This window comes from Motacilla alba, chromosome 4, assembly GCF_015832195.1.
Source record: "Motacilla alba alba isolate MOTALB_02 chromosome 4, Motacilla_alba_V1.0_pri, whole genome shotgun sequence".
NCBI lineage: Eukaryota > Metazoa > Chordata > Aves > Passeriformes > Motacillidae > Motacilla > Motacilla alba.
The window spans coordinates 6380168-6397280 of record NC_052019.1 but is presented as its reverse complement, the minus strand read 5'-3'; positions in this window follow the sequence as shown (position 1 = coordinate 6397280).

Below are 17113 nucleotides of genomic sequence, written 5' to 3'. Positions count from 1 at the left end.
ATGTAATAAATCAACAACATTTTGCCAGCTGCCAGAGGATTACAGTTTTCTTTTGGGAATTCTGCAAATTTTGAGATGCCATCAAAGTATTTTTGCTCTTACAGAATCCAGCATTTCTCATCAGAGGCTCTCAGTGTGACTTGAAGACACTAATTGAACACAGGTGTATAATGAGTTTGAACCAAAACCAGTTAAATTTTGACTTGAATTAGTCCTGTTATAGAATGATAACAGGCTTGTTTCACATAATGTATTTTTAATTAAGTATTGAACAGTATTGACAATATTTTTGGTCTTTCTGGAAGTAACCTAATACACTTCATGTTGCTTAGTTTTACTTTTATAAAGAACCACCATCCAGGAAATTATCTCAAATTTGGAAAAGCACAGGCTCCAAAAATATAGTTGAATATGCTTTATCAAAATGGAGTAAGTGATATTTGACAAAACCACAACATGTTCTCTGATATAGAGGGATTTCATGCAGCTGGAAATCTTCAGTTTATTGCATGATTACTGCTTGAAAATGTTACTTATGTGCCCCAGAATGTTTCTACATATACATATACACTATAAAAAGGTCTACATAAAAAACCCGGTAGCTTGTAGTCAAGCTCAGTGAAGTTCAAATATTTGAATTTATGGTGGAAGTTGCTGTTTTCCAGGTAAGCATGGAACCCCCAAATATGTCACCACGCAGAAACTCTAAGCCCTGTGTGTGCCAGCTGCAGGACAGGATGAGTACCACAGTTTCCTGGTAGAGCAGAATGGTTTGCATTGGAGCTCATGCCATTATAAAATGGGACATTGAAAGCTTGTATTTACTTATGCTGCAAGAAAGACATGTAACACAATCACAGCTTTAAAACTGTCAGGGTAGAATTGTTTTTGGAGAACTTCAGAAACCCAGAAGTCAGATATTTAAGACTCAGCTGGTTACCCCTTAGTTCCCTTTGTAGTCAGTAGGTAGAATCAGAAATGAGCTGTGAGAGACTTTGTTTTATATATCAAATTTAAAATAATTTGAAACAAAGTCTGCTTTTTTAGAAAATCAAAGCGGAAGGTATGCTTTTGATGATTAACTGAAATATTTGATCCTAGCTCTAAAATTATTACACTAGGATATATGACTAGATTTCCAACTCTCTTGATTTTTATACACTTTCAAAAATTAGCTCTTATCACTATCCTATTAAAATAGTTTATGCATACCATGAAGAGACTGTTTCCTTAGTTCATCATGTTCTGCTCTTTGGGGTTTGCTTGTTTTTCTTTGCTCATTTCTACTTAAAAATTAAAGATCATACTACATATAAAATTTTGCAAATGGTTTCTCTTACTGTAGTACCAAATGTCATTACCCATGCCTTGCACTTCAGTAATTGCTTGGATATTTGACAAAAAAGATAAAAACTTATCCACTAATTTATAGAATGTACTGTATAAATTAGGTAGAAGCTATGGGGGATATTAGACATTTATTCATGGCTTTGTAGCAGGCTTGAGAAGATACAGATTTGGCAAGCATCAGAGTAATTTGAAAAGAGGAAATCACACAACGTTATCTTGTTCCTTCCCTTTTTTAGTTTCATGCAATCCAGGAGACGAGGCTCTTGTCACCAACTGAAACTCCCATTATATGAAATTTAGTTAGTGTTTTGTTTTAAAATAAACTTGCAACCTTGTAGAATGGATTTGCCTTTCACTTTTTTCCATTTTATGCTAATAATATTCATGTGTGATCTTCTAAATTGAGCAAAGCTTTAATTTATCATACAGGCAGTTTGGAGAGCAGAACACTTTTCTATCAAATATAACACATTCATATTAAGCTACAAAATTAGATATTGCACAGCAGCTCTTTTTTAGTAGCCTTGTTCTAAAATACCTCAAACAGAAATTGCCTTTGTATATGTGAGTATTTCTCAGGTATTACTGGTTTGTGGAAAAAAACACTTAACTGAACTATTCTGTCCTTAAATTCTGTTTCCTCCTTGCCACAGTCATATATGGCAGACAATTCTTGATACAATAAATTTGCTTGGAGCAACCTGGTCTAGTGGAAGGTGTCCCTGCCCGTGGCAGGGGTTGGAACCAGCTGGTCTTTAAGGTTCCCTCCAACCCAAACCATTCTGTGATTCCACAATGTGACCTTTTCAACCTAGCACCACCCCTAATAAATTATTCTACATTTTGTCACAATTATATAATTGTATGAGTTACAAGGCACTGCAGTTTTTAATATAATGAATCACTGTCAGTGTTCTTTCATTGCAACCAGATATGAGCACTACATATCCATATAACAAGTTATAAATATATGTAAATACACACACATATCTATTTATATGAATGTGTATATGCAATACAAGCTTCATAACAGATTCAGTATTGTTTTCTACACAATTTCATTTGTAACTATGTGTTTAATCATTATCTTTTGAGCAACCTCTAAGTATGATGGAAAAAAATTTGGTACTCTGATCAAAATTACAGAAACATTTCCTTTCTGAAATTAAAAAAAAATATATAGATTTGGGGAAGGTATAGGAAAACCCAAAAGATTTATTTCACTTAATACCAGCTTGACTATAACAGCAGTGAATTTTCTCTGAAAGAAACTTATGCTTTTTATATTTTATGTCCCTTTAAGTTCTTCACATTACCTTTAGCTTTGATTAACCTAAATGGTTATATCCTGTGTGTGCTTTTTGCCTCCCTGTTGCTCATTCATTTTCCCTACAGATAGATAATGAACATAAAATTAATTCTAATACAGACTGAACACATTAACAGGCTTATTGGGCTTTTGTATTAAGATGAAAAAGGTTTAAAATATGTTTTTAATGCAGAGAACAATACAGTAATGAATTTCAATATGCAAAACTTGCTTATTCAAAGTATTTCTAAAATGTTATTTATAAAAGTCTTTTCTGCTGTAATGTGAAGCTGTAAGCTTCTACATTTTTCAACAGTTAAAATTCAGTGCAAATGAAGAAATATCCATTATTAAAATTATATAAAGAAGGTGCTTTTATTTGTGCATGTGAATATCCTTTCTGTCTAGGAACACTGGGAGTTCTGAAAGGACTGCAAATTTTAATTCTATTATTTTTGCTTTTCCCATTTCTTTCATAATAATTTTGTATTGAAATGCTTATCTGTGTTCACTTCTCCCAGTCAATACTCTAAGATTGTAAACTTTTCCTAAAGGTCCAATACCTTTCCCTCTACCCCATAAATTACAACTCCATTGTAATGAGTTAGTGCTATAACAAAGACTCACTGGCAATGCAGTGTATTTTAATAGACAAATTACTCTAAATTAAGCTCTAACCATCTGCTCCATTCTCATTTATGGCTCTAAAATGAACGTATTTTAAAATTATATCATTTAAAAATAATGCAAATGATTGAAGTCTGCAGTAAGGCTTCTGCATATTTGTTCATTCAGTGTAGCATAGTTATGGTAATAGTGATGTTTCTTCCTTGCTCCAGGCATGTATGAAGGAGAAAGTGGTTAATGCTTGATACAATAAATTTGCAGTTATTATGAAGCATTAAGTATGTCAAAAAAAGATATTTTACTCCTAGAGAGTTACACTGAATGTAAATCTCTGTATTGGAGCATCCTGATGGGATACCTGGAGGCAAAGCTTTAGCTAATTCTACAACTTGTAGGGGGTTAAGGATATCAGAGACATTAAATGCTGACAACTGTAGTTTTAATATGCTGGGGAAATGAAGCTGTTCTATATCACTTTCTGTATTTGTTAACTGTTATGCCACCACCAGGGATCTCACTAGGATTTATAGAGAAAGAGCATGCTGATAGCTATTTAGAGGGAAAACAGTAATTTTTTTTTCTCCAGTAGTAAATTTTGGTACAGACTGATGGAGCAGCAAGGAGGAGAAAAGACATGATATTCTCAAAGGATGGAGCTGGAAGTCCAAGTAAATCCCATTTCCTCTCATTGCCTCTCTGCTTTGTTTGTGTCTTCCATATTTTAAAAATATTGATTAAATGCCTACATTGATCTCATAAGTGAGATAACTTTACTATTACTTTTGATTTCAAAAAAAGCATCAGCAGTCTAAGAACATTTATCTCTGGCTCCATGTGGAGCACTCCCCTGGGAGACCACTTGTGGAAGGTGCTAAATATTACTCACCACGCAGAGACACCTTTTCTCCTGCCTGACTGGGGAGGCTTCTCATCTTACACAAACATAAAACAAGATCAGCTGGAGCAAAGAAGAGAATCTGACCTGCAGATTTTGACCATATTCAGCTGAAAGATGGCATCAGTTTTACCAGCTTGCAGTTTCAAAGGTAGCAATTTTGAGTGGGCTAAATAATTGGGCTGCCTGCAGAGACAGAGGGAGGAGTGTCACAGGGCTGTTTCTTCCATGTGTTTCTAACCAGGGTGAATTTCCTTCTGGAAGTATTACTGTCTGTGGAGAGAGCCTGGTTGAGCCAGGCAGGCCAGATGCTTCCCTGTTCCACAGCTAAAGTTAGACAAGAACACCAAAGTTACCATTCACTCATAGCACTCCAGCAATGGCTCCCTTTCAATCATTTAGGGAATGACATCAGTGATTATAAAGGAACATCTGCTGATGGCTTTAGGAGGTATTAAGTTTGGAATGACTAATTTAGTCATATAATTAACAGAAATATGGTTTGTTTGGCAGAATAGGAAAAACACACTATAGAGATACTGATGATAATTGTGAGGGCCAGTAATAGAAATCAAAATGTATCACTTTAGTACATTACATCTCTGAGTCTGTCATTCCAAAGTAAGTGCCTCTTAAAACCAGATGCTCCCCCTGCAATATTTGATATGTGTTTATAATGGATGAACAAAGGAGGTATTATATCTTTTGTTATCACTAAGCACCAAGGTCAAATTTGGTAAGTAAGCAATGATTTCAGAGTTTTAATTATATACAAAATAATTCTGTTTAATTCCTGCAGAAATGTGTCTGCCTCTGGGAGATGTTCTGAAAGGAAGGATTTAAAAATTGGCCATCTTTTTTCATCCTTCAGAAAATATAAATTTTAGTGTATGCTTTCTTTTCTTAGCCTTGTAAATATTAGGAACATAATTCAGATCTTCCCTGTTTGATTGAGGGTGTACTGGAAGGACAATGCATGGGACTTTTCTTCACACTATAACATAATAAAACTAACAAAAATGTATCTTCTCTAGAATATTAATGCCTGGAATTAAAAGATGTATTAATACAGGATAAAATGTGATTTTACTCTAACTAAATAAAACTTACTGACCTTTCGTTATTTAAGCTATTAAAATTTTTGATTCCAGAGTCTTCAGAATTTATTATTTTTCAGTGGTTCATTTATTATTTAACATATGATTTCATTCTATTCCATTCAAATTTATAAACGAAACTTGTAACACTGAGAATTTTCCAATACACAGCTAAGAGCTGTGATTAAGGCTATTTATCTCTGTTCATACTTTTCCATTCTCCACCCTATTGTTTGTAGTATTTTGTTTTGCCAGGATTTTAAAATTTATTTTACTACATGTGTTCTACTTAGGCAAAAATGTTAAGAAATGAATCTTGCATCTTTAGAAAAAGAAAGGCAGGAGTCTTTCCTTCCTTTACTTTTCAAAACTTCCCTATAGATTTTTTTTTTGGCCAGTTACTTTCACTTAGGAAATAAGCTTTTTGTTCAGTCTCACAGAACTCCTGCTTTTGGCAGATTTCTGAGACTCTGGTACTGTTCCACTGATCCCAAGAGGAATGGATTCATCAGCAGGGCAAAGGTGAGGAGTTGAGAGTTCACAATAAATGAACATTCTTATATGATTCCATAATTCATACTGTGGATGTTCCTGCAATCTTGATGGAACCTTTTGGTACACATGTGTACATGTTCAAAAGAATTCTTTTTTTTCCTCTGTGGGAGCTGAATTTCTGCTCATGCAGCTCTTTATCAAAAGATTTTTTCCTGGTGAAAAGGAGAAAAGTGTGTTTCAAGGGAAAAAAAGAGAAAATTCAACATTCTCAATATTACTAAAAAAGTAGTTATTTTCTATTCTAGAATTTGGTTCACTAACATTGGTCTAACTATATAAGTTAATGTGTTGGGGGCTTTTTTGGTGTTGTTTTGGGGTTTCTTGAAGCTTTTTTACTGAACATTTTTTTACTAGAAGAGAAACCACATTTAATTTTCCTCCTGTCTAAATTTTCCATTTGTATTTAGGAGGTGATAAGTTTGGGGCCATAGTGGCCATTACTGTTCTTTCTTATGCCCTTTGAGAGTTCTAACTATGAAATGAAGCCAAAGCTGCAGCTGCAGCAGCAAACATGCACTTTTTAAATGAGAAACATCTTGCTCTTTTCCCCTTCCCCACAGTAAAATTTTGCTTAAGATGAAAAATTAAACATCATGTTACAATTAGGCCACAATCTATTAACACTTAATTTGGTAGAGATAAAATTAAATACAGGAACAGCAGATATTTTAATAGATTTTGGGTTTCACACATATTATCACACATGCACCATTGTATGTAATACCTTGCATTTAGAAGAAAAAAAATCATCTTTTGTGTTTTCAGTAATTTAACTTATTCTTTAGTTTTACATTAATATTCTCAATTGAGAGCAATTTTATATACAAACATCATCCTGACATGACAGGTTCTATTTGATGCAATACTATCTGTAAACACAAATTAGATTCAGTGCTCAGAATCGAAGCATTTTTCAGTGTGTGATGTCAGCTTCATGTACCTTTAAAATATTACTAATTCTAACATTTGTCCTTTGAAGGGGTAATGATTTCTTGTGTGGAAATTCCACAATACCCCATTTTGCTTTGACAGCTGTATTTATTCCAGTGAGCTAATTAATGGGAATCACAGTTCTTAAGATGGTTTTCTGATGTGTTGACAAAACCCAAATAAACAGCTGAAAATGACAGACTTTAGTTTCAAGAAGGAAAAATGGCTTCTTTCCTTTCCTTGCCTGTTCTTCAGGTATAGAATACAAGGACTGTCCATTGGAAAGGAAAATTAATCCAGACAAATCTTTCACTTTAAAATGAATTTTTGTAATAGTCGCTTTTTAGGATTTGTCTGTAATATTTCTAAATTAAAGTGAAAAAAACCAAAACAATTGAAGTGAAAATAATTCTATTATTTTCTTAGTTATTGGAATTATTTCCCACAGTGACTTAAGCAATGTGATTAAAGTGACTACTTTTCTTTCACAGTCTGCTTTATACAGCAATCTATGATCTGAGATGTAGGAATGTTTAATCTAGCAGTTAAAGGCATAACAAGATATTACTGAGGCTGAAAGCAGAAGTCAGAAACATATAAACTGCCTATTAAATGCAACTTTGGAAAACATAATGAATCTGACCTTATTTTTGAGCATCTTGCTAGATGGAGGGCAATTAGTGACTGACATTTCTTCTCATGGGAAGTGACAAACTCATAATCATTTGGAATCTTGAAGTCAAAATTATGTATCTTCAAAAAGGATGTTCAACAGCCCAGTAAAAAAATTAAGAATTATAATGTTACTTTATTGTAAGAAAATTAATAATTTCCCCACTATGAAATAGCAAGTTTTAGGTCCTTATTATTTAGAAGCTAGAAAATATGATTACAGTGGATTCTTCTGGTCTTAAAGGTCTGAGGATCTACAAAAAGCTGTTGAAATAACTAATGATATGAGTGCAAGGAGGAGATAGAACATTTTGCAATGAAGGATGACATTGGGGAGGCAGTCTGGTTTAGCAATTAGTGCACGGATTCACAAGTCAGAAATTCTACATTCTATTCCCATACCTGACATTGATTAGCAAGTCACATTAGGACTTATTATCAAAAGTCAGATATGCAGCTGATCATCTAATTAAGATCATCATGCTATTAGCATAAATGCATTTGCAAATCATGTATGCAGAGCTTTAGCCTTTGTTTAACCTTGATCTCTGATATGAAAGCAATCTATGATTCAACCCTCTCATTTCATAATTTGAGCAGCTCACATTTTTTTAATGTATTTATCCTCATTAGATCCCATCAAACTGGATATTATTATTTATCCTTATTTTTAGAAAGTGGAAGTGCACCACAGAAATAGAAGGTTCTGAATTTTGAAGATGCTTTAGCATTTAAAGATGCAGATAACCAATTAATGAAATTTTCATAAGTCCCAAAGATGATCATATCTCTAAGTCCTATATACATGTTAATGACATTTTAAGTGCCTAAATTGTATTTGAATTTGATTCTATGTCTTGTGAAGGTCTATGAAATCAAAGTCCATTTAAAAACAGTGTCCACATGTGCAAGTAGCACAGACCAATATAAGCAAATTAATAAAATGAAACAGTTTGTAAGAAGGATCTGGCTGTCACACATATCAGGAGGCTTTATTGCTGAGCTAGCCCTACTCATGCTTACCAAAGATCACCTCCTGCTCATTTTCATTCCAAAATTCAGTTTGTGTGGGAATCCAAGACCAGTCAGTAAATACAAAAAAAAATTATTAAATGGGAATAATCAGGTAATTGTCTTCAAAAGATGACAACCAAGCTAAAATGTTGATGTAGGCTCACCCTGTGATTCTTAGAACAATCTAAGAAGTGTAAAAATAAAACTCTGAAAAAGTAGAGAATATTGATGTCCTTACTTGAAAATTTAGTACTAGTAAGCAGATCTGGTCATCTGAAAAGTATGGTAAGATTGTTTTGGAGTAGCTCACTAAAAACCTGGACAGAAAATGTTAAAACAAACCTTGGAGGAGATATCCTTGATTTATGGAAGGTTAGCCAGCTTAACAAAACAAAATACTTAGCACCTGTCCAGTCTGAAAATATTGTTGTATTCTGGGATTATTTGAGTAAGCATTCTCCATTTCTTGGCCAAGTTTATGAGAGAAAGCAATAATTTTCCATCCACTGCAATGCTCTCACACTTTAATGAATTTTCCATACTATGAGAAAATGGAAGAAGAAATGCATCATTTCAATGTTATTAAGTATATCAGTAAAACAAAATTAAACTTTCATGCAATAAGGTGAAAGGAGATTAAAATTTCAAAGAACAAATATGGTTGAGAGTTTCATTCATTCTTTTGAATAAATTCATTTTGCCACTCTTACACAGTCCAGAGAAATATCATGGACGTATGAGAGGTGCTCTGTAATGTGATATTTCTAACTTAAATGTTTTAATTTTTCCAAAATATGAGATGCTATGCCTGTATATGAAAAAAAAAAAAACCACAAAAAAAAAACCCCAAAAAACCCCCCCAAAAACCCCCAAAACCAACAAAACAAAAACAAAATAAAACCCATAGCAAACAGTTGTTTTGACAACTGCATATGAGCAGCATTTCCTAAGCTATACAGATCTCCTCCCTTCTTGTGCTTTGGTAATGCTGACATACTTAAATAATAAACACACATGAGCATTACTCACGAGAGGTCAGCAAAAGGATGCTGGAGAAGAAGGAAGGTTCATTGTTACCACAATAACCTTTTCATGCTCTGAAATATTACATCAGAGTTAAAAATGCAGGATGTAAACAACAGCTATTGAAAACAGCCAAGTGAATTGAATAGGGTCAGATGTTAGTAACTCAATATAAAAATCTATAAGACAACAAAAAATACTTCTTTTTATCCGAATTTTATGTATTTATGTATGATTTTTAAAGATTTTCTAGGACTTCAGTTATGAGGTAACTACAATAAGTTTCCAGGCTTTTCGTGGCATATTCCCAAGTGAAAATATGTCTTAATCCACATCTTTTCCCTATCTTTATGTTTGAGTGAAAACTAGAGCATTCAGGACTTGTACCAAACACTGTGGATGGCTCCAGAGAGTATTTTTTCACTTTAGAAAATGAAGCTCCTTCTAGAGATTTTCCTTATGTCATTGCCAAAAGAATTTGTGATATCCTAATATGCCCTATCACACTCTTCTAGTCTGATGCATAAACTGAAGGAGGTAGGTTTATAGAAGTATACTATTCTCCTTTTCTTTCAATACTGTGTATGCAGATACCTTGGCTACCTTTTTAGTATGTCTGTCCTTATAATGTATTTTCATTTGCATTGTTAGTATAGGTTGGTAGGTAATTTACAAGGTCCAAACCTAAAATTCCACATTACCCTGTCTTAAAAAATACTTCAAAAAATATATCTGTAGTTCTGATTTATAACTAGTGAGAATGCTCAAAGTTTAATTTGCTAATTTTATAAGATTTCCTAGAAATTTTTCCCATAGGGTCTCTTTCCCTCCAGTTTTAAATCTGTGAGGGCTTTCAGACTTGGGGGCAAGATTAATATATTTTTAATCACAGTTGTTTGATTTCTTAGCTGCATTGCCTCTGCTGCTATGCAGAAAAGAGGATCTCTAGACATCTTGGAAACAGAAGGCCACTTAAAAAGAAAAATCTTCCTAGTATGCTGATCTATATACTAGTTATCTTGGAAGCTACTTAAAAATTTAAAATTTAAAAGAGAAAATATAATTTTTTTGTTCTTTTACCACAAGCTTTTATTGTAATTTTGCTAGAGAAATACTGTCTCCCTTTATTGAATACTAACAGGTGGGACATATTCTATGTTCTCCAGTTTGATCTCTGAAACCTCTGTCTTGGATTTCCCTTAAGAAATGGGAAGACTGGGAAGTGAAATGAACATGTCTACAGATCCTGGAAACATCTACCTATGGGGTTTTAATTTTATTTTTTGATAAAAGATCCTTATCCCCTCAGAAATGTATGAAGTTTATGAGCAAAAAGGGTAAAAAGCAAAGGTTGGAGTTGGAAATCTGTTTCATTAGAGGCTGGTAGAAGCTGATAAATACTCTAAATGCTCTCAATGGCTTCAGAATGGCAGAACCACAGTGGGTTTCAGTGAAAAATCACACATGTGGCATATGGAAATTCTCTGTAGAAAAATACATTAACCTTTGACATTTTGAGCATGAATGACTTGGTGTCTGCCAAGATATTTGCTACAATGGATTAAAAATACTAGGTCTGAATGGATTTTAAAGGTCACTTCAGAAAGAATTTACAATGTACCTGAAAGAAACATGAGCAAGGAAAAAGCCTTTCCACCAGAAAGGCTTTAAAGACATGATGTGTCTACTTTGAGTATTGAGTGCATCAGGTAACAAGAAACAGACAGAAACCTGAAGCAGTGAGGAGGAGAGTATGGACCAGCATCACACAGGCCACGGTGAATTCCAGCAGAGGTAAGGTCTCTCATGTTAATCAAAGCTGATAAACTACAGAAAATGGGATTTGAAATTCCTCAGTTTTGTGCAGATTATCATAACTGATACAGTTCTGGAAATCTTACAGAGACCATGGAGGCTTCTCGGCTTACAAAAAAGATAAGGGATGGTTATATAAGGGAGCCATTCTTATTTCCAAAAGGGTTCCACTCCTGGTTCTTGTTTATTTTCTCTCCCAACATCCAACAGACTGCTCTGGCACATCCCAGAGACTGTTCCTGCTTCAGGTGAGAACTTTAACTCATACAAACTCCTCCAAAATGCTACATTTAGTAATAGCCACCCCTTTCACTGAGTTTTTCTGAAGTTGAAACTTTCTGAAGTTACGCTTTGTTTTCCATGTGCACAGATTAGAATCAATCTCGTATTTCATTATTTTAGGGTGCAGTCAGATGCCATGACAACAGGTAGCAGTGCCTTGAGTTGGACAGACAATAAATCAATAGCTGTGAGGGGTGACTAAAAGATCAGACAAGAGGTAGGCATATTTTAATTATTTTGTAAGATCTATCCATCTGCTCTTTTCTGTACTGCCTAATACCAATTGTCATAGCATCCTTATTCTAGACTATGACATTGCAATGCACACTCTGAAAGATGAGGATGAGCAGAAGCCTGAACCACTCTGGCTCGTGTATTTGCATCTTGTCTCCCCAGAAACCAGGGCCTAGAGAGAGCTGATGAATCCAGGTCTCACCTCAGGGCTTACTCGAGGTAGGGAAATGAAAAGGATGCACATCTGAGGCAGAAAACCAGGAAAGACTTTGGATGGAAGCACTACAGACTGCCTCCAATTTTGACTGCTTTTTGCCTGACTGATGACAAAACCGAGCTTTTTCTTGTCTTAGTCTCTATTTTGTGGTTGTTGGGTTTTTTTTCTTCTTGCTTTGTTTGAAAGGGTGTGGCAGAACAGCAGAAGGGCTGCCTCTGATTTTCCTGGCTGCGGCAGTTTGGGTCAGGTGGACTGTGGGGAGGAAAAGGAGGAGATTACAATGTCTGCATGCACATGGAAAGACTCCTGACAAAGCACATGTCTTGCTTGGTGCAAAGGAGCAGATCCAGGCCAAGCCTCGGAGGTCAAGGAGAGGATACATTCCTAGAGACCCAGAGGGACACTCTGAAGGTTGCTGCAACCCAGGAAGCAGCGCAAGCTGCTGGGCTCCAGAGCATCTGGAAGGAGAGCTCATTGTGAAAAGAAATAGAATACAGGGGGAAGATTTGTTTTCCAAACTTTTGTTTATTGCATCATAAGACCTTCATTTGGTGTATTTATTAATGGGATGTCTCGGCTGTAACAAAACATCAAAGCTAGAATTACTTTTGCTGTTTGTGAGGGTGTTCATTCTGCAGATAAAATTGGTCCTGCCTCAAGTTTCAGACCTCCTCAGAGTCCCATCAAAACCCCATAAAGGCAAAAGTTTTTATGTAAGCTTTCTGGGACTGAGGGCCTCTCTTCCTAATTCAGAAAAGACTAAAGAAACATTAGTAAATTATGGCTGGTGTAATTTATTTGGCCAGTCCCGCTGGTAGAAGGAGACAAATAGCTGTTATAATGGACTAGACACCATGGAAAAATAAGCTTGGTGTTTAATCTCTTGAAGCTGATCTAATTAGTGATGACAATTTGTCTTAGCTGGTACAAGAGATTTAAGAGCTGTGTGTAAGGCTGGTTTTGTTTTCCTCAATTTTTGACTGCTTTTCTATCTCTAGATGCTGAATTCAAACATTTCAGTTTTCAAAAAAAGCATTTATCATATAATACACACTGTAAACAATGTATATTTTCTATTCTGTTTAAAATGTAATTTATCTATAAAATATGTGGTTCAAAATTCCAAACTCAAGGATGTGTGGGCTCCCACACAGTTAACCAAGTTCTCTGCTGTCCTATACATCCTCAAGCTATCCTAGTGCAATCCAGGAAGATAAATGAATAAACTATAAGATCAAACCATCAACAGAAAACATTGATCCCCCTGTAAACTGAGCATAAAGAATTATGCTATTTTTTTATAGCCCTCTTGATTTCCTGTTTTGGTATAATTGTTAGTGTCACTGAACGTGACTTCAAATCCAAATACTAAATACTTTGTACAAGCAAACCTAAATCCTGTCTGCATCACCTTTATAGAGCAAATCTTAACCATACTTTGCTTTGTTTGTATCTGTTGGATTACACTATCTAGCTGAGGTGCTAATGGATTGGATTAAGAGATCAATGGATGGCAACAAGTATAATTCCAAGGGCCTTATTTGCTGTATGTGATGGGACTTTCTTGATATATTCAACAAAGAAAGTGTGCAAAGAATTTGATACTGTGAAGCGATGGGATTCCTGTGATAATAGTTTGAGATTTGTCATGTAATGTGCATACAACATAACATTACCTTCAGAAATCACTATGAATTTTGGAGTAGATTTTACAAACAATTGTTATGAGAAATATTTTATTTTATTTTATTATTGTGAGGAAAAAAACAGGCACTGCATTGTTAGCATTTGTAAAAGTAGCACCTCATACTAAGAATCAGGAAAGATCTACTTGCCTGCAGATGCAATGAAATGACTGCTTGTTTTTAAATCAGTTCTTATAACACTGGGATAATCATTAAAGGAAAAATATCTGTATTTTTTCTGGGGAAGTCTTTAAAATAGTGAACATGAAAATGAGGAGATGTGACAGAAAATATGTTAAACAGAGCATTAGTAATGATCAAAGCCTGGTTGAAAGAAATCACAGAGAAAGAATTCAGGACTTTGGGAAAGGCAGAGGATCCACACTTGAAAAAAGGTAAAAGCCTTTTCTTTATATCATAACTACAGAGTGCTATAAACCTATTGCACTTGATGAAACAGGGTGGTGTTGGCAAATTTCTGACAATATTTACTCAGTAGAGTGGCCAACAAGGCAAACAAGGACTCAATACTGCAGATGATGTAGGGGGTGAGAACAGCCACAGATGCACCTTGGGAGGTTCAGTCTGCCAAGGAGGAACACTCTGACACGGGATGTGGTGTGGCACTGGAGCTGGTTACCCACACCCTTTGTGCTTTCCATGAACTGCAAAGCACTGACCCAGCCAGACAAAGCCACAGCTCGCCTGCCCCAGTTTGGTGACAGCCCTGCTTTGAATAAGAGCCTGGACAAGAGATCTCCAGAGGTCCCTACCACCAGGTGTTTATACAATTCTAGAAATTAATTGGTTTATATTATTGAATATGTGTTGAATACCATTCAACACATATTCAATAATATAAAATATTCACAAAATATTTAGGAATCAATTCACTTATTAAAGAGTATTGGGTCTGATATTTAGATGAGTAAATCAATGATTTTAGATTTCTGGTTTTGATTCTTCTGGCTTTTTCTAACTCAGCAATTCTAGAGACAGTTAGGAATGTCAAAAGTGTTGTATAGGGCTACTACTGCACAAATAGAAAACTAAATGTGGGGACTAAGAACTCAAAGTGTTACTGAAGTCCTTCCCCAGTTCTGCGCTTATTTTCCCTTAGTTTTAAGGTAACTGTAACATTTTATTGTGTTTTCCTCCTTTTTTCTAATCATCAATTTTATTCATAATTATAAAATGTTGTCCAAACAACTCCTATAACAGTTCAGAATCCATAACTGATAATACATCAGCAAACTGCACTGTCACTTTGAAGGACGGGTTAGGACAAGAAGTGAAGAATAATATCTTTCCTTAATTGAATCTGCAAAGGGAATTCATGGTGGTTAATTAAAAAGTGGTCTGGGCAATGACTTTTCTGTTGACAAAAGGAATTACAATATGAGCTTTAAATCTTTTAAAAGAATAGGTCAGATTCAGATTATATTCACATTGACATAATTGTAGAGTGTTTCTATTGATGCTAATTCATAGTTATACCAGTGCTTCAGAATTAAAAATCCATTCAAGCTTTTCTAGCAATACAGTTTGTCCTAGAATGGTGTTTGACACTGATTTAGTTTCAGAAGCAAAAGAAGTAAATGAGCAGCAAAGCTTCCTGAGATATAAATTGATATAAATTTATCCCTAATTTGTAGTTAAGGCAGAATACAATGTAGAAAACTTAAATTTGTCATCTTGTTATAGAGCTCACTTTTTCACTGTTATAACTGAGAAATAAAATTCACACTCAGGCACTTATAATTATTAATAATGCAGAGATTTGAAACAGCAGTAAAAATTGCAAGAAATCGTATAACCCATCATTTAACCAGATGCTTTCTTCAGTTTCAAAACAGCAAACTCTTTTTTTTTTTTAATAAAATTTCACTTCCTTCAATGCTGGCAAAAATACTGATTTTTCTGATAGAAAATATTTGTTCTTACAGTTTGCATTCCCCTGAGTTTTGTTGAGAACCGAAGGGCGAATAGAACATTTTATTTCATTCAATATTTCTGTGGAAGAGCAAGTTTTTGTTTGCAGACAAGTGATATTGGCCTGCAGTCAAAAACAATAATGTCTTACATTTAAAAGTCTTGCTTCTTCTGCTCTATAATACTTTTAATACTTTTTGTGCTCTTGGGTATGTATGCCCTGAAAGTTACTTCTTTTCTGCTGTCAGAGTTGGTAATTCTTTTGAAAGTTTCTTCCTGTGCATTGGGGCATACATATAGACAAGTAAAAATCCCAAGTATTTCTGTATGCAAGACAATGTATCTATGATAACCTCCCAGCTCAAAGGGTTTACCTGAGGATGGCTGGCAGCATAGTGATAGGAGTATTGTTAATTAAGAACATCCATTTGATATGAATTGGTTTCACACCATTTATTGAACAAAAAAACCTATCCTGGTTACTTTTTGTGAGGAGGTCACAAAAGACTTGAGGTTTCCCATAATAAACTGTGCTTTGGCATGCATTTAGTTCTCTACAGTCACATTTGTGTTTCAGCCAGAGACCCTCCACAAGCACATCACCACCTCTGTGGAAGCTGCTGCCATAGAACAATGTGCATATGAAGGGGTTTTCCCCAGAACCCAAAGAAACATGACTGTGCCTTATCACCCTGTTTCTGAATGCAAAGATACCACCTCTCAATCAATTAATTATCTCCATATTCCCCATGCCCATTTAACTTTAGTATACTGAGTATTGGTTTGTTCTAACTCAGGAAATTCTGCACTGAATTCCGTTCTATGGTGTAGAGAATTCCTATCATCAGCCCTACATTGTCGTCCTTTACAAACCTTAGTTTTACAATTATATTCCCTTTATTAGGAAAGATAAATCTCATATGTGGAGAGAACCTTTGAAATTATTAGACAGGTGAGAATTTCTTGCCATTACCTGAAGCATTGAAGCATTATCAGAAACAAATTTTCTTCATAACATAAGATCATAGGATAGTTCAGGTTATAAGGGACTTCAGGATGTGTCTCATCCAATCTCCTGCTCAAAGCAGGGTCAGCTTTGAGACTCGATCAGGCTGCTCATGGCTTTGTCCTGTCTCACCTTAAGTCCCCAAGGAGGGTGACTGGCCTGCATCCTTGGACCAACTGCTCCACCACTTGACCGCTTGACGTTACGATGGTGAAAACAGTTTTCCTTACATCCAGTTTGAACCCCTCTTGCCTCAATATTTGCCCACTGTCCCTTAGCCTCCCAATGTTCACCATGGTGAAGCATCCAGGCAGCAACTGACAGAATGAGAGGACACAGGCTGTGCCAAGGGAAATTCACGTTAGATGTTAGGAAAAAGTTTTTACTGAAAGAGTGATAAAGTACTGGAATTGTCCACCCGGTGAGATGGTGGAGTCACCATCCCTGGGTGCTTTTAAAAAAAGATTGGA